General features: G+C 52.1%; 1 long non-coding RNA gene across 1 annotated transcript; it reads right to left on the bottom strand.

The window, feature by feature from the left end:
- Positions 1–1838: 1838 nt before the first annotated feature.
- On the bottom strand, positions 1839–26275 carry LOC144953301 (uncharacterized). The gene is made up of 3 exons (XR_013640794.1): positions 26196–26275; positions 7635–7739; positions 1839–2221 (listed from the first exon to the last, which is right to left on the bottom strand). It is a non-coding gene; the product is annotated as an uncharacterized LOC144953301 (long non-coding RNA).
- Positions 26276–27700: the final 1425 nt, after the last annotated feature.

Genomic DNA, 27700 nt, shown 5'->3' with positions numbered 1-27700 from the left:
TAGTACTACTTGTGAAATGGGTAGGAGGTGGGCGGGGGGTTTTAAAGTCATATTATGCCCGTGCGTTATGCAGGATTAGCAGCATCAAAGGGAGGGGATAGCATTAATAACATACCCACGGGCCCTGTGCTTTCAAGGGCTACGCGCCAAACGCTTTCAAGGTATCAATTCCGGTTCGGCGATTCTGCACTTGCTCTATTACTATAGTACTATACCGCCTTCGACGTTTGTGGACGACTGGGTGTGTTTACGGTTAGCGATTTGTTCGCATTAGCCGGCTGTATAGCGAATGAAAAAATACAATATTACTTTAGCATGCCAGTTGAAAATTCGTGTGTATGTTTTTTTTAATATTTAGGGAACCCAGCGGCAGCAGGCATCGTCAGAGTTGGGATCGAACCCACGACCTCCTCTATACCAGGTGAGGTAGTCAACATCTCGTAGCCACCGTGATGATGATGATGAGAGAGAGACGCAGGCTCCAAACATACAGCAGCAGCAGGCATCGTCAGAGTTGGGATTGAACCCACGACCTCCTGTGTACCAGGCGAGGTAGTCAACATCTCTGAGTGTCTGGGATCGAACCCACGACCTCCTGTGTAACAGGCGAGGTAGTCAACATCAGTGTCTGGGATTGAACCCATGACCTCCTGCATACCAGGCGAGGTAGTCAACATCTCTCAGTGTCTGGGATCGAACCCACGACCTCCTGCGTACCAGGCGAGGTAGTCAACATCTCTCAGTGTCTGGGATCGAACCCACGACCTCCTGCGTACCAGGCGAGGTAGTCAACATCTCTCAGTGTCTGGGATTGAACCCACGACCTCCTGTATACCAGGCGAGGTAGTCAACATCTTAGACATGGGGGAGAGAGCGATGGGGGGGGGGGTGGAGTGGTTTCTCTACCCACAGCTCTCTCCTCCACACACAACACTTGGGATCTTTTTTTTTTTCAAATATAAATTTTTATTATTGGAGCAGTACACCGTACAATATAAATTCATCGTCATATAATCGGAGGAGGAGGAGGAGGAATGGGTTTTGGCAGCACAAAAAGCACTTTCTAATCCCGACCCCATCGGCCCAGCGTGGTCAATGCAAGGCCATAAAAGACAGGCTTCCATCTTCGTGATAAAAAAAAAAATTTTTAGGGCTTTTAGGGCCTTTAGCCTCAGGCATCGGCTTCCCAAGCAGAAACTTCAAAGTGTGCGACAAGCGTTATGGCGGCGTGCGTCTCTCTCTCTCTGCCTCTCCACTCCTCACCTCCCCGCTCCCCTATAACTCTCCTCCGATATCTCTCCTCCCCTATAACCCTTCTCCCTATAACTCTCCACCTCTCTCCTCCAAACCTCCTACCCCTCTCCTACCCCCCTCTCCTGCACTCTCCCCTAACCCCGCTACCCCCTCCCCTAACCCTTCTACCCCCTCCCCTAACTCTTCTACCCCCTACCCCTAACCCTCCTACCCCCTACCCCTAACCCTCCTACCCCCTACCCCTAACCCTCCTACCCCCTACCCCCAACCCTCCTACCCCCTACCCCTAACCCTCCTACCCCCTACCCCTAACCCTCCTACCCCCTTCCCCTAACCCTCCTACCCCCTCCCCTAACCCTCCTACCCCTAACCCTCCTACCCCCTACCCCTAACCCTCTACCCCTAACCCCCTACCCCTAACCCCCTCCCCTACCCCCCTCCCCTACCCCCCTCCCCTACCCCCCTCCCCTACCCCCCTCCCCTACCCCCCTCCCCTACCCCCCTCCCCTACCCCCCTCCCCTACCCCCCTCCCCTACCCCCCTCCCCTACCCCCCATCTCCTAGACCCCATCTCCAACCCCCCCGCTCCTACCCCACTCCTACCTCAACCCCCCTCTCCTCCACACACTCACTCGCACAACTCCTTCGTCACACGCACCTCGCGCTCAAACCCACTACTATTTCACCTCCAAAGAGATCGTCAGGGAAAGGGGGGGGGGGGGGAGTAGGGGTGGTGGAGTGTGCTAAGCCTCTACGGGGATACACAGGGGAGGGGAAGGCGGCGAGCGATTAACGATTTCACGGCGGCGGTGAGAAGGGAAAATGGCGGCGGCGGCCATCTTGTTGTCGTTGTTGATGTTGTTGTTGTTGTTGTCGCCGCCAAGAGGCCGTGCCTCAACCCCGCACGCCCATCAGCTTCCTCACGACTTCTCGCCGCTCTCAGACTCCTTACGTTCCCGTTGGATGTCTGCGGACGAAAAAGGTTCGGGCTTGTGAACAAGACCCACAGGCCGCACCAAACACACACACACACATCTATAGTAGTAGTGGTGTGTGTGTGTGTGTAGTGTGTGTGTGGTGTGTGTGTGTGGGTAGTGTGTGTGTGTAGTGTGTGTGTAGTGTGTGTGGTAACACACGGCATGTGAACACGACCCACAAGCCGCACCAAACATACACACACATCTATAGTAGTAGTGGTGTGTGTGTGTAGTGTGTGTGTGTAGTAACACACACTGTATGTGTGTAGTGTGTGTGGTAACACACGGCATGTGAACACGACCCACAAGCCGCACCACACACACACATCTATAGTAGTAGTGGTGTGTGTGTAGTGTGTGTGTGGTGTGTGTGTGTGGGTAGTGTGTGTGTAGTGTGTGTGTAGTGTGTGTGTAGTGTGTGTGTAGTGTGTGTGGTAACACACGGCATGTGAACACGACCCACAAGCCACCAAACACACACATCTATAGTAGTAGTGGTGTGTGTGTGTAGTGTGTGTGTGTAGTGTGTGTGTGTGTGTAGTAACACACACTGTATGTGTGTGTGTGTAGTAACACACGGCATCTGAACACGACCCACAAGCCGCACCACACACACAGCCATCCGTTCAAAAACGGACGGACACATCTATAGTAGTAGTGGTGGTGCGTGTGTAGTAAACACACCGTGTGTGTGCGTGTGTGCGCGTGTGTGTGTAGTCGCACCGTGTGTGTGTGTAGTAAACAGTTTGTGTGGTAAAACTGTTTGTGTGCGTGTGTGTGTGTGTGTGGTAAAACTGTTTGTGTGCGTGTGTGTGTGTGTGTGTGGTAAACACAGTGTGGTAAGTGTGTGTGTGTGGTAAACACAGTGTGGTAAGTGTGTGTGTGTGGTAAACACAGTGTGGTAAGTGTGTGTGTGTGGTAAACACAGTGTGGTAAGTGTGTGTGTGTGGTAAACACAGTGTGGTAAGTGTGTGTGTGTGGTAAACACAGTGTGGTAAGTGTGTGTGTGTGGTAAACACAGTGTGGTAAGTGTGTGTGTGTGGTAAACACAGTGTGGTAAGTGTGTGTGTGTGTAGTGTGTGTGTGTAGTGTGTAGTGTGTGTGGTGTGTGTGTAGTGTGTAGTGTGTGTGGTGTGTGTGTAGTGTGGTGTGTGTGTAGTGTGTAGTGTGTAGTGTGGTGTGTGTGTAGTGTGTAGTGTGTGTGTAGTGTGTAGTGTGTGTGTAGTGTGTAGTGTGTGTGGTGTGTAGTGTGTGTGGTGTGTGTGTAGTGTGGTGTGTGTGTAGTGTGTAGTGTGTAGTGTGGTGTGTGTGTAGTGTGTAGTGTGTGTGTGGTGTGTGTGTAGTGTGGTGTGTGTGTAGTGTGTGTAGTGTGTGTAGTGTGTAGTGTGTGTAGTGTGTGTAGTGTGTGTAGTGTGTGTAGTGTGTGTAGTGTGTGTAGTGTGTGTGGTGTGTGTGTAGTGTGTGTGTAGTGTGTGTGTAGTGTGTGTGTAGTGTGTGTGTAGTGTGTGTGTAGTGTGTGTGTAGTGTGTGTGTAGTGTGTGTGTAGTGTGTGTGTAGTGTGTGTGTAGTGTGTGTGTAGTGTGTGTAGTGTGTGTGTAGTGTGTGTAGTGTGTGTGTAGTGTGTGTGTGTAGTGTGTGTGTGTAGTGTGTGTGTGTAGTGTGTGTGTAGTGTGTGTGTGTAGTGTGTGTGTAGTGTGTGTGTAGTGTGTGTGTAGTGTGTGTGGTGTGTGTGTAGTGTGTGTGTAACACTGTGTGTGTAGTGTGTGTGTGTAGTGTGTGTGAGTAGTGTGTGTAGTGTGTGTGTGTAGTGTGTGTGAGTAGTGTGTGTAGTGTGTGTGAGTAGTGTGTGTAGTGTGTGTGAGTAGTGTGTGTAGTGTGTGTGAGTAGTGTGTGTAGTGTGTGTGAGTAGTGTGTGTGTGTGTGAGTAGTGTGTGTGTGTGTGAGTAGTGTGTGTGTGTAGTGTAGTGTGTGTAGTGTGTGTGTAACACTGTGTGTGTAACACTGTGTGTAGTGTGTGTGTGTAGTGTGTGTGTGTAGTGTGTGTGTGTGTGTAGTGTGTGTGTAGTGTGTGTGTGTGTGTAGTGTGTGTGTAGTGTGTGTGTGTGTAGTGTGTGTGTAGTGTGTGTAGTGTGTGTAGTGTGTGTGTAGTGTGTGTGTAACACTGTGTGTGTGTGTAGTGTGTGTGTAGTCACACTGTGTGTGTGTGTGTGTAGTCACACTGTGTGTAGTGTGTGTGTAGTGTGTGTGTAGTGTGTGTGTAGTGTGTGTGTAGTGTGTGTGTAGTGTGTGTGTAGTGTGTGTGTAGTGTGTGTGTAGTGTGTGTGTAGTGTGTGTGTGTAGTGTGTGTGTGTGTGTGTAGTGTGTGTAGTGTGTGTAGTGTGTGTGCAGTGTGTGTAGTGTGTGTGTAGTGTGTGTAGTGTGTGTAGTGTGTGTAGTGTGTGTAGTGTGTGTAGTGTGTGTGTGTAGTGTGTGTGTGTAGTGTGTGTGTAGTGTGTGTAGTGTGTGTGGTGTGTGTAGTGTGTGTGTGTAGTGTGTGTGTGTAGTGTGTGTGTGTGTAGTGTGTGTGTGTGTGTAGTGTGTGTGTAGTGTAGTGTGTGTGTAGTGTAGTGTGTGTGTAGTGTGTGTGTAGTGTAGTGTGTGTGTGTAGTGTGTGTGTAGTGTGTGTGTGCAGTGTGTAGTGTGTGTGTGTAGTGTGTGTAGTGTGTGTAGTGTGTGTAGTGTGTGTAGTGTGTGTAGTGTGTGTGTGTAGTGTGTGTGTGTAGTGTGTGTGTGGTGTGTAGTGTGTGTAGTGTGTGTAGTGTGTGTAGTGTGTGTGTGTAGTGTGTGTGTGTGTGTAGTGTGTGTAGTGTGTGTGTGTAGTGTGTGTGTGTGTGTGTAGTGTGTGTAGTGTGTGTAGTGTGTGTAGTGTGTGTGTGTAGTGTGTGTGTGGTGTGTAGTGTGTGTGTGGTGTGTAGTGTGTGTGTGGTGTGTAGTGTGTGTGTGGTGTGTAGTGTGTGTGTGGTGTGTGTGGTGTGTGTGGTGTGTAGTGTGTGTAGTGTGTGTAGTGTGTAGTGTGTGTGTAGTGTGTAGTGTGTGTGTGTAGTGTGTAGTGTGTAGTGTGTGTGTGTGTGTGTGGTGTGTGTGGTGTGTGTGGTGTGTAGTGTGTAGTGTGTGTGTGTAGTGTGTAGTGTGTGTGTGTGTGTGTAGTGTGTGTGTGTGTAGTGTGTGTGTGTAGTGTGTGTGTGTGTGTGTGTGTGGTGTGTGTGTGTGTGTGTGTGTGTAGTGTGTAGTGTGTGTGTGTAGTGTGTGTGTGTAGTGTGTGTGTGTGTAGTGTGTGTGTGTGAGTGTGTGTGTGTAGTGTGTAGTGTGTGTGTGTAGTGTGTGTGTGTAGTGTGTGTGTGTGTGTAGTGTGTAGTGTGTGTAGTGTGTGTGTGTAGTGTGTGTGTGTAGTGTGTAGTGTGTAGTGTGTGTGTAGTGTGTGTGTGTAGTGTGTGTGTGTGTAGTGTGTGTGTGTGTAGTGTGTGTGTGTGTAGTGTGTGTGTGTGTGTAGTGTGTGTGTGTGTGTGTAGTGTGTGTGTGTGTAGTGTGTGTGTGTAGTGTGTGTGTGTAACACTGTGTAGTGTGTGTGTGTAGTGTGTGTGTGTAGTGTGTGTGTGTGTAGTGTGTGTGTGTGTAGTGTGTGTGTGTAGTGTGTGTGTGTAGTGTGTGTGTGTAGTGTGTGTGTGTAGTGTGTGTAGTGTGTGTGTGTAGTGTGTGTAGTGTGTGTGTGTAGTGTGTGTGTGTGTAACACTGTGTAGTGTGTGTGTGTGTATGTGTGTGTGTGTAGTGTGTGTGTGTAGTGTGTGTGTGTAGTGTGTGTGTGTGTAGTGTGTGTGTGTAGTGTGTGTGTGTGTAGTGTGTGTGTGTAGTGTGTGTGTGTGTAACACTGTGTAGTGTGTGTGTGTGTAACACTGTGTAGTGTGTGTGTGTGTAACACTGTGTAGTGTGTGTGTGTGTAACACTGTGTAGTGTGTGTGTGTGTAGTGTGTGTAGTGTGTGTAGTGTGTGTAGTGTGTGTAGTGTGTGTAGTGTGTGTAGTGTGTGTGTGTGTAGTGTGTGTGTGTGTAGTGTGTGTGTGTGTAGTGTGTGTGTGTAGTGTGTGTGTGTGTGTGTAGTGTGTGTGTGTGTGTGTAGTGTGTGTGTGTGTGTAGTGTGTGTGCAGTGTGTGTGTGGTGTAGTGTGTGTGCAGTGTGTGTGTGGTGTAGTGTGTGTGCAGTGTGTGTGTGCAGTGTGTGTGTGTAGTGTGTGTAGTGTGTAGTGTGTGTGTAGTGTGTGTAGTGTGTAGTGTGTGTGTAGTGTGTGTGTGTAGTGTGTGTGTGTAGTGTGTGTGTGTAGTGTGTGTGTGTAGTGTGTGTGTAGTGTGTGTGTGTAGTGTAGTGTGTGTGTGTAGTGTGTGTGTAGTGTGTGTGTGTAGTGTGTGTGTGTAGTGTGTGTGTGTAGTGTGTGTGTGCAGTGTGTGTGCAGTGTGTGTGCAGTGTGTGTGCAGTGTGTGTGCAGTGTGTGTGCAGTGTGTGTGCAGTGTGTGTGCAGTGTGTGTGTGTAGTGTGTGTGTGTGTAACACTGTGTGTGTAGTGTGTGTGTGTGTGTGTAGTGTGTGTGTGTAGTGTGTGTGTAGTGTGTAGAGTGTGTAGTGTGTGTAGTGTGTGTGTAGTGTGTGTGTGTAGTGTGTGTGTGTAGTGTGTGTGTGTAGTGTAGTGTGTGTGTGTGTGTGTGTGTGTGTGTGTAGTGTGTGTGTGTGTGTAGTGTGTGTGCAGTGTGTGTGTGGTGTAGTGTGTGTGCAGTGTGTGTGTGGTGTAGTGTGTGTGCAGTGTGTGTGTGCAGTGTGTGTGTGTAGTGTGTGTAGTGTGTAGTGTGTGTGTAGTGTGTGTAGTGTGTAGTGTGTGTGTAGTGTGTGTGTGTAGTGTGTGTGTGTAGTGTGTGTGTGTAGTGTGTGTGTGTAGTGTGTGTGTAGTGTGTGTGTGTAGTGTGTAGTGTGTGTGTGTGTAGTGTGTGTGTGTAGTGTGTGTGTAGTGTGTGTGTAGTGTGTGTGTAGTGTGTGTGTAGTGTGTGTGTGTAGTGTGTGTGTGTAGTGTGTGTGTGTAGTGTGTGTGTGTAGTGTGTGTGTGCAGTGTGTGTGCAGTGTGTGTGCAGTGTGTGTGCAGTGTGTGTGCAGTGTGTGTGCAGTGTGTGTGCAGTGTGTGTGCAGTGTGTGTGTGTAGTGTGTGTGTGTGTAACACTGTGTGTGTAGTGTGTAGTGTGTGTGTAGTGTGTGTGTGTAGTGTGTGTGTAGTGTGTAGAGTGTGTAGTGTGTGTAGTGTGTGTGTAGTGTGTGTGTGTAGTGTGTGTGTGTAGTGTGTGTGTGTAGTGTGTGTGTGTGTGTGTGTAGTGTGTGTGTGAGTGACCAACCTTCCTTGGTGGGCAGCCAGACCTTCTCCTCCGTGGTGGTGGCCTTCAGCTTGTCCTTGTCGAACTTGTCCACCTCGGACAGGTCGGGCTTCTCCATTTCCACGGCTGAGGAAACAAACATCAACATCATCATCACCATCATCATCGCCATCATCACCACCATCACTATCACCACCATCACCACCATCACCACCATCACCACCATCATCACCATCATCATCATCACCATCACCACCATCACCACCATAGCCATCATCATCACCATAGCCATCATCATCACCATAGCCATCATCATCACCACCATCACCACCATAGCCATCATCACCACCATCACTATCACCACCATCACTATCACCACCATCACTATCACCACCATCACTATCACCACCATCATCATCACCACCATCATCATCACCACCATCATCATCACCACCATAGCCATCATCACCATCATAGCCATCATCACCATCATAGCCATCATCACCATCATCACTATCACCACCATCACCACCATAGCCATCATCACCATCATAGCCATCATCACCATCATCACCATCATCACCACCATCATCATCACCACCATCACCACCATAGCCATCATCACCATCATCACCATCATAGCCATCATCACCACCATAGCCATCATCACCACCATCATCATCACCACCACCACCATCATCATCACCACCACCACCATCATCACCACCATCATCACCACCATCATCACCACCATCACCATCATAGCCATCATCACCATCATCACCACCATCACTATCACCACCATCATCATCATCACCACCATCACCACCATAGCCATCACCACCATCACTATCACCACCATCACCATCATCACCACCACCACCACCACAGCCATCATCACCATCATCATCACCATCATAGCCCCATAGAGACACAGAGACAGAGACCCCACACCCATACACCCCCTCCATCGTGCCTCAGAGACCCATAGAGACAGAGACAGACCCATAGACACCCCACACCCAGACCCATAGACACCCATAGAGACCCCACACCCAGACCCATAGACACCCCACACCCAGACCCATAGAGACCCATAGAGACCCCACACCCAGACCAAGAGACCCATAGAGACCCCACACCCAGACCCATAGATACCCCACACCCAGACCCATAGAGACCTATAGGAGACCCCACACCCAGACCCATAGACACCCCACACCCAGACCCATAGAGACCTATAGGAGACCAACACCAACACTAAAACATTATATTCACTTGTTCCCCAGACTGCAAGACCCCGTGCCATCACAACGCGATCGCAACGCAACAGCAACGGCCGCTATCATCATCATCATCGTCGTCGTCATCGTCGTCATCATCGTCATCGTCATCATCATCGTCATCATCATCGTCGTAGCAGCCGCCAAGAATAATAATCTGAACGGGGAGCGATGGTCCTTCTAAAAAAATGTGGAGGTGGGGGGGGGGAAACCGGAGGACTTGGAGCAGGAATCTTCAGGGGTCAGGATTGAACCCACGACCTCCTGCGTACCAGGCGAGGTAGTCAACATCTCTCAGGGTCTGGGATTGAACCCACGACCTCCTGCGCACCAGGCGAGGTAGTCAACATCTCTCAGGGTCTGGGATTGAACCCACGACCTCCTGCGCACCAGGCGAGGTAGTCAACATCTCTCAGGGTCTGGGATTGAACCCACGACCTCCTGCGTACCAGGCGAGGTAGTCAACATCTCTCAGGGTCTGGGATTGAACCCACGACCTCCTGCGTACCAGGCGAGGTAGTCAACATCTCTCAGGGTCTGGGATTGAACCCACGACCTCCTGTGTACCAGGCGAGGTAGTCAACATCTCTCAGGGTCTGGGATTGAACCCACGACCTCCTGCGCACCAGGCGAGGTAGTCAACATCTCTCAGGGTCTGGGATCGAACCCACGACCTCCTGCGCACCAGGCGAGGTAGTCAACATCTCTCAGTGTCTGGGATTGAACCCACGGACCTCCTGCGCACCAGGCGAGGTAGTCAACATCTCTCAGGGTCTGGGATCGAACCCACGACCTCCTGTGCACCAGGCGAGGTAGTCAACATCTCTCAGTGTCTGGGATCGAACCCACGACCTCCTGTGCACCAGGCGAGGTAGTCAACATCTCTCAGTGTCTGGAATTGAACCCACGACCTCCTGTGTACCAGGCGAGGTAGTCAACATCTCTCAGTGTCTGGGATCGAACCCACGACCTCCTGCGCACCAGGCGAGGTAGTCAACATCTCTCAGTGTCTGGGATCGAACCCACGGACCTCCTGCGCACCAGGCGAGGTAGTCAACATCTCTCAGGGTCTGGGATTGAACCCACGACCTCCTGTGTACCAGGCGAGGTAGTCAACATCTCTCAGTGTCTGGGATTGAACCCACGACCTCCTGTGTACCAGGCGAGGTAGTCAACATCTCTCAGGGTCTGGGATTGAACCCACGACCTCCTGCGCACCAGGCGAGGTAGTCAACATCTCTCGGTCTGGGATTGAACCCACGACCTCCTGCGCACCAGGCGAGGTAGTCAACATCTCTCAGTGTCTGGGATTGAACCCACGACCTCCTGCGCACCAGGCGAGGTAGTCAACATCTCTCAGTGTCTGGGATTGAACCCACGACCTCCTGCGCACCAGGCGAGGCAGTCAACATCTCTCAGTGTCTGGGATTGAACCCACGACCTCCTGCGTACCAGGCGAGGTAGTCATCTCTCAGTGTCTGGGATTGAACCCACGACCTCCTGCGCACCAGGCGAGGTAGTCAACATCTCTCAGTGTCTGGGATTGAACCCACGACCTCCTGCGCACCAGGCGAGGTAGTCAACATCTCTCAGTGTCTGGGATTGAACCCACGACCTCCTGCGCACCAGGCGAGGTAGTCAACATCTCTCAGTGTCTGGGATTGAACCCACGACCTCCTGTGTACCAGGCGAGGTAGTCAACATCTCTCAGTGTCTGGGATTGAACCCACGACCTCCTGCGCACCAGGCGAGGTAGTCAACATCTCTCAGTGTCTGGGATTGAACCCACGACCTCCTGCGTAACAGGCGAGGTAGTCAACATCTCTCAGGGTCTGGGATTGAACCCACGACCTCCTGCGCACCAGGCGAGGTAGTCAACATCTCTCAGTGTCTGGGATTGAACCCACGACCTCCTGCGTACCAGGCGAGGTAGTCAACATCTCTCAGTGTCTGGGATTGAACCCACGACCTCCTGCGCACCAGGCGAGGTAGTCAACATCTCTCAGGGTCTGGGATTGAACCCACGACCTCCTGTGCACCAGGCGAGGTAGTCAACATCTCTCAGTGTCTGGGATTGAACCCACGACCTCCTGCGCACCAGGCGAGGTAGTCAACATCTCTCAGGGTCTGGGATCGAACCCACGGACCTCCTGTGTACCAGGCGAGGTCGTCAACATCTCTCAGGGTCTGGGATTGAACCCACGGACCTCCTGTGTACCAGGCGAGGTAGTCAACATCTACAAGAAAATAACAAATTGGTCACGGTCAAGTCCGGGGCAACGTTCGGAGAGACACAGAAACACGCCTTATTTGGTGACAAACACGCAAAAAAAAAAATTGCCCTCAATGCTCTGGCCGGAAATGTGTGGGCGAGCGAGCGAGCGGATAGGTGCTTGCCAACAGCACTTGCCCCTACAGTCTGTTACAGGCTACCTGGGGGAGGGGGGGGTCTTTGTCTGTGTCAGTGCGCGTGTTGTAAAACGCCAAACGTTCGATCAACGTTCGAAAGGTTCAACGCGGCCGATGCGATCGGCACTTCACTACCCCCCAGTGGCATCTCCTAAAGTGAGAGTCAAGTGGCCAACAAGTTAGACTTGGGTGCCTATTAAGTTAAGACTCAAGTGGCCCTTAAGTTATAATAGTGCTGTGTGTAGTGTGTGTGTGGTAGTAATAGTGGTGGGTGGGTGTGTGTGTGGAGCGTCTTCGCCGGTTAGACACATTTAGGCTGGCCTGCCTAACGATCCATCCTGGCTTTAACCTGCAGGCTGGATTGCGTGAGGAGCTCGCAATTCCTTGAAAGATCTGGGCAAAGTCCCATCGGTGAGCTCCTCCGGCAGGCAAGGCTGCGTTGGCTGGGTCATGTAGCCCGCATGCCCAGCCACCGCATGCCCAAACAGCTTTTGTTCGGCCGGATCGAGGGGGCTAAACGGGCGCGGCACGGGCTGGAGAAGAGATGGAGTGATGTGGTACAGGAGGACGTGGAGCTGAGTGGACTTGCCGATGACTGGTACCAGCGGTGTCAAGATCGGCCTCAGTGGAGGAGGCTCGTGAAGGACGCTACTGGGCAGTTGGAGGCAGTCGCCCTCCAACAACAACGGAGGGCGGAGGAGCGACGCTCACAACAACGAGCGGAGCGCCGGGTGGCTAAAGCACAGCAAGTTGGCACAGTCATCGGCAAGTCCACCTGGGTCTGCCCCGTGACCTCCTGCCAACGGGCGTTCGTGGCCTCAAGGTGCACATGGCCTGGCACAAGCGTCGTGGTGACGTCACCGCCACTTCATGGCGAATGGCGGTTGTTGTTGTGTGCGTGTCGGCGTGTATGTAGGTGTAGGTGTGTATGTAGGTGTGTGTATGTAGGTGTAGGTGTGTATGTAGGTGTGTGTATGTAGGTGTGTGTGTAGGTGTCTGTATATATAGTAGTAGTGTGTGTATGTATATAGTAGTAGTAGTGTATGTATAAAGTAGTATGTGTATGTATATAGTAGTAGTGTGTATATAGTAGTGCGTATGTATAGTAGTAGGTGTGTATGTATATAATAGTAGTGGTGAGTGTGTATATTAGTAGTGGTGAGTGTGTATAAAGTAGTAGTTAAAGTAGTAGTGGTTTGCATGTTCATCAGCGGGCTTAAGTGGGGGGGGGGGCCGTACTTGCTTCGGAAATCCCCGCGACATACCAAACAACGCAGACGTCACAACAGCAACACCACACAGAGACCCATAGACTCACACTCACTCACAGAGAGCCATAGACTCACTCACTCACAGAGAGCCACAGACTCACCCACACAGAGAGCCATAGACTCACCCACACAGAGAGCCATAGACTCACCCACACAGAGAGCCATAGACTCACCCACAGAGAGCCATAGACTCACACACACACACACGAGCCATAGACTCACCCACAGAGACCCATAGACTCACACTCACTCACAGAGAGCCATAGACTCACTCACACACAGAGAGCCACAGACTCACCCACACACAGAGAGCCACAGACTCACCCACACACAGAGAGCCACAGACTCACCCACACACAGAGAGCCACAGACTCACCCACACACGCAGAGCCACAGACTCACCCACACACGCAGAGCCATAGACTTACCACAGAGCCATAGACTTACACTCACACACACAGAGAGCCATAGACTCACACTCACACACACAGAGAGCCATAGACTCACACACACACACGAGCCATAGACTCACCCACACACACACGAGCCATAGACTCACCCACAGAGACCCATAGACTCACACTCACTCACAGAGAGCCACAGACTCACCCACACACAGAGAGCCACAGACTCACCCACACACAGAGAGCCACAGACTCACCCACACACGCAGAGCCACAGACTCACCCACACACGCAGAGCCACAGACTCACCCACACACGCAGAGCCATAGACTTACCACAGAGCCATAGACTTACACTCACACACACAGAGAGCCATAGACTCACACTCACACACACAGAGCCATAGACTCACACACACACACACACGAGCCATAGACTCACACACACACACGAGCCATAGACTCACCCACACACACACGAGCCATAGACTCACCCACAGAGACCCATAGACTCACACTCACTCACAGAGAGCCACAGACTCACCCACACACAGAGAGCCACAGACTCACCCACACACAGAGAGCCACAGACTCACCCACACACAGAGAGCCATAGACTCACCCACACAGAGAGCCATAGACTCACCCACACAGAGAGCCATAGACTCACCCACACAGAGAGCCATAGACTCACCCACACAGAGAGCCATAGACTCACTCACACACGCAGAGCCATAGACTTACCACAGAGCCATAGACTTACACTCACACACACAGAGAGCCATAGACTCACACTCACACACACAGAGAGCCATAGACTCACACACACACACACACACGAGCCATAGACTCACCCATAGAGACCCATAGACTCACACTCACTCACAGAGAGCCACAGACTCACCCACACACAGAGAGCCACAGACTCACCCACACACAGAGAGCCACAGACTCACCCACACACAGAGAGCCACAGACTCACCCACACACAGAGAGCCACAGACTCACCCACACACAGAGAGCCACAGACTCACCCACACACAGAGAGCCACAGACTCACCCACACACAGAGAGCCACAGACTCACCCACACACAGAGAGCCACAGACTCACCCACACACAGAGAGCCACAGACTCACCCACACACAGAGAGCCACAGACTCACCCACACACAGAGAGCCATAGACTCACCCACACACAGAGAGCCACAGACTCACCCACACACGCAGAGCCATAGACTTACCACAGAGCCATAGACTCACACTCACACACACACAGAGAGCCATAGACTCACACATAGAGACCCATAGACTCACACTCACTCACAGAGAGCCACAGACTCACCCACACACAGAGAGCCACAGACTCACCCACACACAGAGAGCCACAGACTCACCCACACACAGAGAGCCACAGACTCACCCACACACAGAGAGCCACAGACTCACCCACACACAGAGAGCCACAGACTCACCCACACACAGAGAGCCACAGACTCACCCACACACAGAGAGCCACAGACTCACCCACACACAGAGAGCCACAGACTCACCCACACACAGAGAGCCACAGACTCACCCACACACAGAGAGCCACAGACTCACCCACACACAGAGAGCCACAGACTCACCCACACACAGAGAGCCACAGACTCACCCACACACAGAGAGCCACAGACTCACCCACACACAGAGAGCCACAGACTCACCCACACACAGAGAGCCACAGACTCACCCACACACAGAGAGCCACAGACTCACCCACACACAGAGAGCCACAGACTCACCCACACACAGAGAGCCACAGACTCACCCACACACAGAGAGCCATAGACTCACCCACACACAGAGAGCCACAGACTCACCCACACACAGAGAGCCACAGACTCACCCACACACGCAGAGCCATAGACTTACCACAGAGCCATAGACTTACACTCACACACACAGAGAGCCATAGACTCACACACACACGAGCCATAGACTCACCCACAGAGACCCATAGACTCACTCACTCACAGAGAGCCACAGACTCACCCACACAGAGAGCCATAGACTCACCCACACAGAGAGCCATAGACTTACACTCACACACACAGAGAGCCATAGACTCACACACACACACACACGAGCCATAGACTCACACACACACACGAGCCATAGACTCACACACACATACGAGCCATAGACTCACCCACACACACACGAGCCATAGACTCACCCACACACACACGAGCCATAGACTCACCCACAGAGACCCATACTCACACTCACTCACAGAGAGCCATAGACTCACTCACACACAGAGAGCCATAGACTCACCCACACACAGAGAGCCACAGACTCACCCACACAGAGAGCCATAGACTCACACACGCAGAGCCATAGACTTACCACAGAGCCATAGACTCACTTCACGCAGAGAGCCATAGACTTACACTCACACACACAGAGAGCCATAGACTCACTCACACACAGAGAGCCATAGACTCACCCACACACACAGAGAGCCATAGACTCACCCACAGAGACCCATAGACTCACTCACTCACAGAGAGCCACAGACTCACCCACACAGAGAGCCATAGACTCACCCACAGAGAGCCATAGACTTACACTCACACACACAGAGAGCCATAGACTCACACACACACACGAGCCATAGACTCACACACACACACACGAGCCATAGACTCACCCACAGAGACCCATAGACTCACTCACAGAGAGCCACAGACTCACCCACACAGAGAGCCATAGACTCACCCACAGAGAGCCATAGACTCACCCACAGAGAGCCATAGACTTACACTCACACACACAGAGAGCCATAGACTCACACACACACACGAGCCATAGACTCACACACACACACGAGCCATAGACTCACCCACAGAGACCCATAGACTCACTCACTCACAGAGAGCCACAGACTCACCCACACAGAGAGCCATAGACTCACCCACAGAGAGCCATAGACTTACACTCACACACACAGAGAGCCATAGACTCACACACACACACGAGCCATAGACTCACACACACACACACGAGCCATAGACTCACCCACAGAGAGCCATAGACTTACACTCACACACACACGAGCCATAGACTCACACACACACACGAGCCACAGACTCACCCACACAGAGCCATAGACTCACACACACACACGAGCCATAGACTCACCCACAGAGACCCATAGACTCACTCACTCACAGAGAGCCACAGACTCACCCACACAGAGAGCCATAGACTCACCCACAGAGAGCCATAGACTTACACTCACACACACAGAGAGCCATATACTCACTCACACACACACACGAGCCATAGACTCACACACACACACGAGCCATAGACTCACACACACACACACGAGCCATAGACTCACCCACAGAGACCCATACTCACACTCACTCACAGAGAGCCATAGACTCACTCACACACAGAGAGCCATAGACTTACACTCACACACACAGAGAGCCATATACTCACTCACACACACACACGAGCCATAGACTCACACACACATACGAGCCATAGACTCACCCACAGAGACCCATACTCACACTCACTCACAGAGAGCCATAGACTCACTCACACACAGAGAGCCATAGACTCACCCACACACAGAGAGCCACAGACTCACCCACACAGAGAGCCATAGACTCACACACGCAGAGCCATAGACTTACCACAGAGCCATAGACTCACTTCACGCAGAGAGCCATAGACTTACACTCACACACACAGAGAGCCATAGACTCACACACACACACAGAGAGCCATAGACTCACCCACAGAGACCCATAGACTCACTCACTCACAGAGAGCCACAGACTCACCCACACAGAGAGCCATAGACTCACCCACAGAGAGCCATAGACTTACACTCACACACACAGAGAGCCATAGACTCACACACACACACGAGCCATAGACTCACACACACACACGAGCCATAGACTCACCCACAGAGACCCATAGACTCACTCACTCACAGAGAGCCACAGACTCACCCACACAGAGAGCCATAGACTCACCCACAGAGAGCCATAGACTTACACTCACACACACAGAGAGCCATAGACTCACACACACACACGAGCCATAGACTCACCCACAGAGACCCATAGACTCACTCACTCACAGAGAGCCACAGACTCACCCACACAGAGAGCCATAGACTCACCCACAGAGAGCCATAGACTTACACTCACACACACAGAGAGCCATAGACTCACACACACACACGAGCCATAGACTCACACACACACACGAGCCATAGACTCACCCACAGAGACCCATAGACTTACACTCACACACACACGAGCCATAGACTCACACACACACACGAGCCACAGACTCACCCACACAGAGCCATAGACTCACCCACAGAGAGCCATAGACTCACACACACACACACGAGCCACAGACTCACCCACACAGAGAGCCATAGACTCACCCACAGAGAGCCATAGACTTACACTCACACACACAGAGAGCCACAGACTCACCCACAGAGACCCATAGACTCACCCACAGAGAGCCATAGACTTACACTCACACACACAGAGAGCCATATACTCACTCACACACACACGAGCCACAGACTCACCCACACACGCAGAGCCATAGACTCACCCACAGAGAGCCATAGACTTACACTCACACACACACGAGCCATAGACTCACACACACACACGAGCCATAGACTCACACACACACGAGCCATAGACTCACCCACAGAGACCCATACTCACACTCACTCACAGAGAGCCATAGACTCACTCACACACAGAGAGCCATAGACTCACCCACACACAGAGAGCCACAGACTCACCCACACAGAGAGCCATAGACTCACACACGCAGAGCCATAGACACTTACCACAGAGCCATAGACTCACTTCACGCAGAGAGCCATAGACTTACACTCACACACACAGAGAGCCATAGACTTACACTCACACACAGAGAGCCATAGACTCACACACACAGAGAGCCATATACTCACCCACACACACGAGCCATAGACTCACACACACACACACACAGAGCCATAGACTCACCCACACACACGAGCCATAGACTCACACACACACACACAGAGCCATAGACTCACCCACACACACGAGCCATAGACTCACACACACACACGAGCCATAGACTCACACACACACACACACAGAGCCATAGACTCACCCACTCACACGAGCCATAGACTCACACACACACACGAGCCATAGACTCACCCACACACACAGAGCCATAGACTCACCCACTCACACGAGCCATAGACTCACACACACACACACAGAGCCATAGACTCACCCACACACACGAGCCATAGACTCACACACACACACGAGCCATAGACTCACACACACATACGAGCCATAGACTCACCCACAGAGACCCATAGACTCACTCACTCACAGAGAGCCACAGACTCACCCACACAGAGAGCCATAGACTCACCCACACAGAGAGCCATAGACTTACACTCACACACACAGAGAGCCATAGACTCACACACACACACACACGAGCCATAGACTCACACACACACACGAGCCATAGACTCACACACACATACGAGCCATAGACTCACCCACAGAGACCCATACTCACACTCACTCACAGAGAGCCATAGACTCACTCACACACAGAGAGCCATAGACTCACCCACACACAGAGAGCCACAGACTCACCCACACAGAGAGCCATAGACTCACCCACACACACAGAGAGCCATAGACTCACCCACACACAGAGAGCCATAGACTCACCCACACAGAGAGCCATAGACTTACACTCACACACACACGAGCCATAGACTCACACACACACACGAGCCATAGACTCACACTCACACACGAGCCATAGACTCACACACACACACGAGCCATAGACTCACACACACACACGAGCCATAGACTCACACACACACACGAGCCATAGACTCACACACACACACGAGCCATAGACTCACACTCACACACGAGCCATAGACTCACACTCACACACGAGCCATAGACTCACACACACACACGAGCCATAGACTCACCCACACACGAGCCATAGACTCACCCACAGAGACCCATAGACTCACTCACTCACAGAGAGCCACAGACTCACCCACACACACACACGAGCCATAGACTCACCCACAGAGACCCATAGACTCACTCACTCACAGAGAGCCACAGACTCACCCACACACGCAGAGCCATAGACTCACCCACAGAGAGCCATAGACTTACACTCACACACACACGAGCCATAGACTCACACACACACACGAGCCATAGACTCACCCACAGAGACCCATAGACTCACACTCACTCACAGAGAGCCATAGACTCACTCACACACAGAGAGCCATAGACTCACCCACACACAGAGAGCCACAGACTCACCCACACAGAGAGCCATAGACTCACACACGCAGAGCCATAGACTTACCACAGAGCCATAGACTCACTTCACGCAGAGAGCCATAGACTTACACTCACACACACAGAGAGCCATAGACTTACACTCACACACAGAGAGCCATAGACTCTCTCACACAGAGCCATAGACTCACACACACAGAGAGCCATATACTCACACACACACACACGAGCCATAGACTCACCCACAGAGACCCATAGACTCACACTCACTCACAGAGAGCCACAGACTCACCCACACACAGAGAGCCACATACTCACCCACACACAGAGAGCCATAGACTCACTCACACACGCAGAGCCATAGACTCACTCACACACGCAGAGCCATAGACTCACTCACACACGCAGAGCCATAGACTCACTCACACACGCAGAGCCATAGACTCACTCACACACGCAGAGCCATAGACTCACTCACACACGCAGAGCCATAGACTCACTCACACACGCAGAGCCATAGACTCACTCACACACGCAGAGCCATAGACTCACTCACACACGCAGAGCCATAGACTCACTCACACACAGAGAGCCACATACTCACCCACACACAGAGAGCCATAGACTCACTCACACACGCAGAGCCATAGACTCACTCACACACGCAGAGCCATAGACTCACTCACACACGCAGAGCCAGACTCACTCACACACACGCAGAGCCATAGACTCACTCACACACACAGAGAGCCATAGACTCACACACACACAGAGCCATAGACTCACACACACACGGAGCCATAGACTCACACACACACGGAGCCATAGACTCACACACACACGGAGCCATAGACTCACACACACACGGAGCCATAGACTCACACACACACGAGCCATAGACTCACACACACACGGAGCCATAGACTCACACACACACGGAGCCATAGACTCACTCACACAGAGAGCCATATACTCACAGACTCAGAGAGCCGTAGACCACACAGAGAGAGACTCAGAGAGATCCATCGACTCAGAGCCACAAACGTACATGGAGTTGTCATTAAATAACTGCTTCTGCGCTTAAAATTGGAAGGAAAAAAAATCCAGCTCTGACAATGTAAACATTGGTTCGGCATCCACATGACGTGCATTACTCATACGGCAGAGGTAGTAGTTCCCTGATAGGCACTTCAGCTGGTCCCATGCTGTGTGTGCCAGTGTCACTTGAAGAATGTGGGTCTCAGAGGTAGTTCTCTAATAGCCACTTCAGCGGGTCCCATGCTGTGTGTGCCAGCGTCACTTGAAGAATGTGGGTCTCAGAGGTAGTTCTCTAATAGCCACTTCAGCGGGTCCCATGCTGTGTGTGCCAGTGTCACTTGAAGAATGTGGGTCTCAGAGGTAGTTCTCTAATAGCCACTTCAGCGGGTCCCATGCTGTGTGTGCCAGCGTCACTTGAAGAATGTGGGTCTCAGAGGTAGTTCTCTAATAGCCACTTCAGCGGGTCCCATGCTGTGTGTGCCAGTGTCACTTGAAGAATGTGGGTCTCAGAGGTAGTTCTCTAATAGCCAGTTCAGCGGGTCCCATGCTGTGTGTGCCAATGTCACTTGAAGAATGTGGGTCTCAGAGGTAGTTCTCTAATAGCCACTTCAGCTTGTCCCATGCTGTGTGTGCCAGTGTCACTTGAAGAATGTGGGTATCAGATGTAGTTCTCTAATAGCCACTTCAGCGGGTCCCATGCTGTGTGTGCCAGTGTCACTTGAAGAATGTGGGTATCAGATGTAGTTCTCTAATAGCCACTTCAGCGGGTCCCATGCTGTGTGTGCCAGTGTCACTTGAAGAATGTGGGTCTCAGATGTAGTTCTCTAATAGCCAGTTCAGCTTGTCCCATGCTGTGTGTGCCGGTGTCACTTTAAGAATGTGGGTCTCAGAGGTAGTTCTCTAATAGCCACTTCAGCGGGTCCCATGCTGTGTGTGCCGGTGTCACTTGAAGAATGTGGGTCTCAGAGGTAGTTCTCTAATAGCCACTTCAGCGGGTCACATGCTGTGTGTGCCGGTGTCACTTGAAGAATGTGGGTCTCAGAGGTAGTTCTCTAATAGCCAGTTCAGCGGGTCCCATGCTGTGTGTGCCAGTGTCACTTGAAGAATGTGGGTCTCAGATGTAGTTCTCTAATAGCCAGTTCAGCGGGTCCCATGCTGTGTGTGCCGGTGTCACTTGAAGAATGTGGGTCTCAGATGTAGTTCTCTGAAAGCCACTTCAGCGGGTCCCATGCTGTGTGTGCCAGTGTCACTTGAAGAATGTGGGTCTCAGAGGTAGTTCTCCAATAGCCAGTTCAGCGGGTCCCATGCTGTGTGTGCCAGTGTCACTTTGAACAATGTGGGTCTCAGATGTAGTTTAATAGCCAGTTCAGCGGGTCCCATGCTGTGTGTGCCGGTGTCACTTGAAGAATGTGGGTCTCAGATGTAGTTCTCTAATAGCCAGTTCAGCGGGTCCCATGCTGTGTGTGCCGGTGTCACTTGAAGAATGGGGGTCTCAGATGTAGTTCTCTAATAGCCAGTTCAGCGGGTCCCATGCTGTGTGTGCCAGTGTCACTTGAAGAATGTGGGTCTCAGATGTAGTTCTCTAATAGCCACTTCAGCGGGTCACATGCTGTGTGTGCCAGTGTCACTTGAAGAATGGGGGTATCAGAGGTAGTTCTCTAATAGCCAGTTCAGCGGGTCCCATGCTGTGTGTGCCGGTGTCACTTGAAGAATGTGGGTCTCAGATGTAGTTCTCTAATAGCCAGTTCAGCTGGTCCCATGCTGTGTGTGCTGGCGTCACTTGAAGAATGTGGGTCTCAGAGGTAGTTCTCCAATAGCCAGTTCAGCGGGTCCCATGCTGTGTGTGCCAGTGTCACTTTGAACAATGTGGGTCTCAGATGTAGTTTAATAGCCAGTTCAGCGGGTCCCATGCTGTGTGTGCCGGTGTCACTTGAAGAATGTGGGTCTCAGATGTAGTTCTCTAATAGCCAGTTCAGCGGGTCCCATGCTGTGTGTGCCGGTGTCACTTGAAGAATGGGGGTCTCAGATGTAGTTCTCTAATAGCCAGTTCAGCGGGTCCCATGCTGTGTGTGCCAGTGTCACTTGAAGAATGGGGGTATCAGAGGTAGTTCTCTAATAGCCACTTCAGCGGGTCCCATGCTGTGTGTGCCGGTGTCACTTGAAGAATGTGGGTCTCAGATGTAGTTCTCTAATAGCCAGTTCAGCTGGTCCCATGCTGTGTGTGCTGGCGTCACTTGAAGAATGGGGGTCTCAGAGGTAGTTCTCTAATAGCCAGTTCAGCTGGTCCCATGCTGTGTGTGCCGGTGTCACTTGAAGAATGTGGGTCTCAGATGTAGTCCTCTAATAGCCAGTTCAGCGGGTCCCATGCTGTGTGTGCCGGTGTCACTTGAAGAATGTGGGTCTCAGATGTAGTTCTCTAATAGCCAGTTCAGCGGGTCCCATGCTGTGTGTGCCGGTGTCACTTGAAGAATGTGGGTCTCAGATGTAGTTCTCTAATAGCCAGTTCAGCTGGTCCCATGCTGTGTGTGCTGGCGTCACTTGAAGAATGGGGGTCTCAGAGGTAGTTCTCTAATAGCCAGTTCAGCTGGTCCCATGCTGTGTGTGCTGACGTCACTTGAAGAATGGGGGTCTCAGAGGTAGTTCTCTAATAGCCAGTTCAGCTGGTCCCATGTTGTGTGTGCCAGTGTCACTTGAAGAATGTGGGTCTCAGATGTAGTCCTCTAATAGCCAGTTCAGCGGGTCCCATGCTGTGTGTGCCAGTGTCACTTTGAAGAATGTGGGTCTCAGATGTAGTTTTCTAATAGCCAGTTCAGCTGGTCCCATGCTGTGTGTGCCAGTGTCACTTTGAAGAATGGGGGTCTCAGATGTAGTTCTCTAATAGCCACTTCCGCGGTGGGCTATATGCGCGTCCCAGAGTGGCCGCTTGATATGGGGGGTAGCAAGCTCGGAATGATCGCGAGTTGAGAGTCATTTGGCTGCTGCCATCAGTTCCCACGTGGTTGGTGGTGGTGGTGGTTGTGATGATATCAGCCACGTGGTGGTGGTTGTTGTGGTGGTGATGGTGGTGGTTGTGGTGATATCATTCACGTGTGGTGGTGGTGATATCAGCCAGGTGGTGGTGGTGGTTGTTGTGGTGGTGATGGTGGTTGTGGTGGTTGTGATGATATCATCCACGTGGTGGTGGTGATATCAGCCACGTGGTGGTTGTTGTGGTGGTTGTGGCGATGGTGGTTGTGGTGGTGGTTGTGGTGGTGATGGTGATGGTTGTGGTGGTTGTGGTGATATCAGCCACGTGGTGGTGGTTGGTGGTGGTGATATCAGCCATGTGGTGGTGGTGGTTGTTGTGTGATGGTGGTTGTGGTGATGGTGGTTGTGGTGGTTGTGGTGATATCAGCCACGTGATGGGTGGTTGGTGGTTGTGGTGATATCAGCCACGTGGTGGGTGGTTGGTGGTGGTTGTGGTGGTTGTGGTGGTTGTGGTGGTGGTGATATCAGCCACGTGGTGGTGGTGGTTGTTGTGGTGGTTGTGGTGGTGGTTGTGGTGGTGGTTGTGGTGGTGGTTGTGGTGGTGGTTGTGGTGGTGGTTGTATCAGCCACGTGGTGGTGGTTGTGGTTGTGATGGTGGTGGTGGTTGTTATGGTGGTGGTGGTTGTGATGGTGATGTTGGTGGTGATTGTGATTGTGGTGGTGATGGTTGTGGTTGTTGTTGTGGTGATGGTGGTGGTGGTGATGGTGATGGTTGTGATTGAGCCGATCTCGTTGCGTGCGACACAAATATGGCCGGTGGGTTTTCGAAAAAGCGTTGCCCTCTGGGGGTCAACTTAACAAACAAAAAAATTAACCCGTAAAAACAAAGTTTTTCACTATAAATCCTTTATATGCGTGTTCAATGGGCCACAACCCAGCCCACATTGGTCTTTGAAACGGGCGGCTAGAGTCCTCTCGTCCTCTGGCTTGAGATGGCTGCCACCTATGGGTCAGATGATTGCCTGCCACCATTAAGCAATTGGTAATTTAATATTTGTAAAAAATTCCTAAAATTTTGGAAAAAATTTTTCACGAAAATCAATTGTCACGCACAACGAGTCTGTGTGCAAAATGTCAGCTCGATTGGATCACGGGAAGTGGGTTAAAAAACGACCGAAAGATTTGCACGGTCGTAAGCGCGCAAGCAAGTGAACTTAATATAAAGGATTTAAAAATAGTTTACGAGACGTCCACTCAACTTGGAGTGACGGGCAAAGGTAAAGTATGTTCACTGACAGCAGAACGACACTAAATGATAACCAGAGCATGGCAAGGAACGTCATCCAGCAGAGGATACGAACAAAATGCAACGAAATTTTTTTTTTTAAATAACTAAAATGGTCATCTATTGAAAACAATACGGATTTTTTTTATTAAAAAAAAACACTTGGGAAATGATTGTAACTTTATAATCATAACAAGATGCCTGGCCCCCCCAACAACTCAAACATACAATAGCAGGAAGCTTCGGAGATTGTTTTCCCCCCATAAATTGTTGTTCCGCAAAACACCACCACCACCCACCCACCAACTATACACACCCACCCACCAACCCCACCCACCCTACACCACCCACCCACCATACACACCCACCCACCCACCATACACACCCACCCACCCACCATACACACCCACCCACCCACCATACACACCCACCCACCCACCATACACACCCACCCACCCACCATACACACCCACCCACCCACCATACACACCCACCCACACCCACCCACACCCACCCACCCACCCACCCACACCCACCCACCCACACCCACCCACCCACACCCACCCACACCCACCCACACCCACCCACCCACCCACACCCACCCACCCACCCACACCCACCCACCCACCCACACCCACCCACCCACCCACACCCACCCACCCACACCCACACCCACCCACCCACCCACACCCACCACACCCACCCACCCTACACACCCCCACCCACTACACCCACCCTACACACCCCCACCCACACCCACACCACCCTACACCCCCCACCACCATACACACACACCCTACACCCACCCCCACCATATCCACCCACCACACCCACCCACCCACTAACTATACACACCCTACACCCACCCACCACATACATCCATCCATCAACCCCACCCACCCACCCTACACCCTACCCACCCACCCTACACCCCCCCCCACCCACCCTACACCCCCCCCCACCCACCCTACACCCCCCACCCACCCTACACCCCCCACCCATACACACAATATCCACCCACCCACCAACCATATCCACCCACCAACCATATCCACCCACCAACCATATCCACCCACCAACCATATTCACCCACCCACCCTATCCACCCACCCTATCCACCCACCCTATCCACCCACCCTATCCACCCACCCTATCCACCCACCCTATCCACCCACCCCCACCATATCCACCCACACCCACCGTATCCACCCACCATATCCACCACACCCACCCACCCTATCCACTACACCCACGCAGTGTATAAATCTGCTAGGCAGGTGTTGATGAGACTGGGCAGAGGCTTGGGATGGGCCAACAAAACCACTTTTATGTTTAAAAAAAAATGCGCCTTCCTTGCACAGCTGTGCAGAAGCACACACGCACATAGACAAACACACACAGACACATACACACAAACAGACAGACAGACACACAGACAGACTAACACACACAGACAGACTAACACACACAGACAGACTAACACACACAGACAGACTAACACACACACAGACAGACAAGCGGTACCTTTGTGATTAACGAGTGCGTTGACAACTTCAAATTGACCCTCGTCTCGCCTGTAACGGGGAAAACGCCCTGCGGCTTATATAGTGGCCAGGCTGCTGATCCGGGCGCTGATTGGCTGCGCGGCCCCCTGCCCCCCCCCCCGCACGCGCCCCATATCCAACACCGCTGATTGGCTGCGCGCGCTCCCCACACTCCCCCCCAGCCTCCCCCTCCCCCGCGGGACCCATATCCGACACCGCTGATTGGCTGCGCGCGCTCCCCCCACTCCACCCACTCCCCCCCAGCCTCCCCCTCCCCCGCGGGACCCATATCCGACACCGCTGATTGGCTGCGCGCGCTCCCCACACTCCCCCCCGCCCAGCCTCCCCCTCCCCCGCGCGCCCCATAATTAACACCGCTGATTGGCTGCCGAGTCCAGGTCCCCCCCACCACCCCCACCGTTCGCTGCAGGCCTCAGCCAATCAGCGCTGTCTCTTTACGAGGTGGGGTGGGGGGGGGGAATTTGTGGGGGGGGGGGTGAGGAAATTGGGGGGGGGGGGGGTGAAATTTAGGGGGAGGGGGGAGGGGCAACTGACCCGCTTGAGGCGATTGTCCAATCAGGAGTCGCCACACAGCCGGCCGTTTGACGGTTCTGTTGAACCGGTTTGGCGGGGGGAGGGGGGAAACCGTTAACCGTTAACCGTTTGCGGTGTGGGTCCCCGTTAAAGTTCAACGTAAATAAATGAAGCATTCACATCTCGTCACGTTCACAGCGTATTACAGAAATAGAAAAAAAAACATAGTTTTTAATAATAAAAAAATTGACCATTTTGCGTTGGTGCGTACAAACCGCACGGCGGCTAAAGGTTACCGCGTGGGTGTCAAACATTCACTTGACCCCCCCCCCCGCGCCTCTACGTTTCTGTGTCAGTGTGTGTGTCTGTGTGTGTGTCAGTGTGTGTGTCAGTGTGTCACTGTGTCTGTATGTGTGTGTCAGTGTGTGTGTCTGTGTGTGTGTATCAGTGTGTGTGTCAGCGTGTCACTGTGTCTGTATGTGTGTGTCAGTGTGTGTGTCTGTGTGTGTGTCAGTGTGTGTCAGTGTGTGTGTCAGTGTGTGTGTCAGAGTGTCACTGTGTCTGTATGTGTGTGTCACTGTGTCTGTGTGTGTCAGTGTGTCTGTGTGTGTGTCACTGTGGCTGTGTGTGTCAGTGTGTGTTAGTCAGTGTGTGTCTGTTTGTGTGTGTCAGTGTGTGTGTCAGGGTGTCGGTGTGTGTCACTGTGCGTGTATGTGTCAGTGTGTGTGTGTCTGTGTGTGTCAGTGTGTATCAGTGTGTGTGTCTGTGTGTGTCAGTGTGTGCGTCAATGTGTGTGTCTGTGTGTGTGTCTGTGTGTGTGTCTGTGTGTCATTCCCTTCCTTCTCTACGCTTGCAAAACGTGGACACCCCTAATGGAACATCTTCGCCGGTTAGACACATTTAGGCTGGCCTGCCTACGATCCATGCTGGGTTTAACCAGCAGGCTGGATT

The sequence above is a fragment of the Lampetra fluviatilis genome, chromosome 73 (genome assembly GCF_964198595.1).
Source record: "Lampetra fluviatilis chromosome 73, kcLamFluv1.1, whole genome shotgun sequence".
NCBI lineage: Eukaryota > Metazoa > Chordata > Hyperoartia > Petromyzontiformes > Petromyzontidae > Lampetra > Lampetra fluviatilis.
Note: the sequence above shows the minus strand (reverse complement) of the source record. Positions and strands in the feature narration are given on the sequence as shown.